Source organism: Petaurus breviceps, unplaced genomic scaffold, assembly GCF_028583685.1.
Source record: "Petaurus breviceps papuanus isolate PSGF00001 unplaced genomic scaffold, PetGlider_PUasm1.0 90804, whole genome shotgun sequence".
In the NCBI taxonomy this organism is placed as follows: Eukaryota; Metazoa; Chordata; class Mammalia; order Diprotodontia; family Petauridae; genus Petaurus; species Petaurus breviceps.
The window spans coordinates 13,330,558-13,331,829 of record NW_027187348.1 but is presented as its reverse complement, the minus strand read 5'-3'; positions in this window follow the sequence as shown (position 1 = coordinate 13,331,829).

Here is a 1,272-nt window from a genome sequence, read left to right as displayed (position 1 = left end):
GGATGGGGAAGCTGTAGTTTTCTGGAACACAGCAACCAACAGGAACATAAGTGGAGTGGGGGGAAGAGGGGACTTGACTTAGTGGCAGCAAATCTCTATTTCTATCCCTAACAGAGGTTAATACAGTCCCCAATAACAAATCATAAATCTACATAGTATGTCTGTCAGTTATAATCATCCGTACATGATATTATCATCAATATACAGTGGATTAAGTAATCATAACTCTTATCCTAACAACATTAACTATCAGAACTTATATGACAATGAACTGAGTAGATATTGATCAAATTGGGTAGGGGTATCAAAATTATTCTCACAGTTTACAAATTACTTTGAGATATCTTTTAATTAATTAGTGCATTTATTCATTCCCTAGAATTTTATATTTTAATTAACCAATAGATGGAAAATATAATCTTGTACTTTATTTCAGCAGCTACTGCTTTTAGGAATATTATATTAAATAAATGATGGTTTTCAGGGGTTCCTTTTCTATCTTCTTTTAGATATCCTGAGGCTTGATTTTTCAAAACCCTGAAAAAAATCTGTTGCCTCCACCATATACTTCTTGGGTATAAGTGTACAAAATTCCTTTTCTGGTCTAGTCCAGCTCTTTTTTCATCTGTCTTTTCCTTAGCCATTTATACTTCCTCATTATGCACATCAGGGACTATGATATTACAGCCCGAATATTGTGGCTCCATTTTTTACTGATGGAGAAAAGATTTTGTCAAAAAAATCACAGGTCATTTCCATTTAAACTTTTTGTTTAGTCTTCCTTATAGCTTTAATCTTAAGTATTTCTATAATGGAGACAGGTGGCACAGTGGGTAGAATGCTAGGTTTGGAGTCTGGTCTCAGACACAATAGATAAATCTAGAGGAAAAAGTGAAGTTGATGGCTTTGCACAGCCCTGCCTCACTTAAATCAACTCACTTGCAAGTCAAGACATTACCCTCCTGATGTCAAAGAGGGAGGGATGAACTGAACAATCTGTGAGTAGTAGTAGATGCCCCACAACTGGCCAGTTCCAGTTGGCAACGCTCTTTTCCTCCCTCCTTTTCTTTCTTTCTTTCTTCCTTTCTTTCTTTCTTTCTTTTCCTTTCTTTCTTTCTTTCTTTCTCCTTTCTTTCTTCCTTCCTTCCTTTCTTTTCTTCCCTCCTTTCTTTCTTTCTTCCTTCCTTCCTTCCTTCCTTCCTCTCTTTCTTTCTTTCTTTCTTTCTTTCTTTCTTTCTTTCTTTCTTTCTTTCTTTCTTTCTTTCTTTCTTT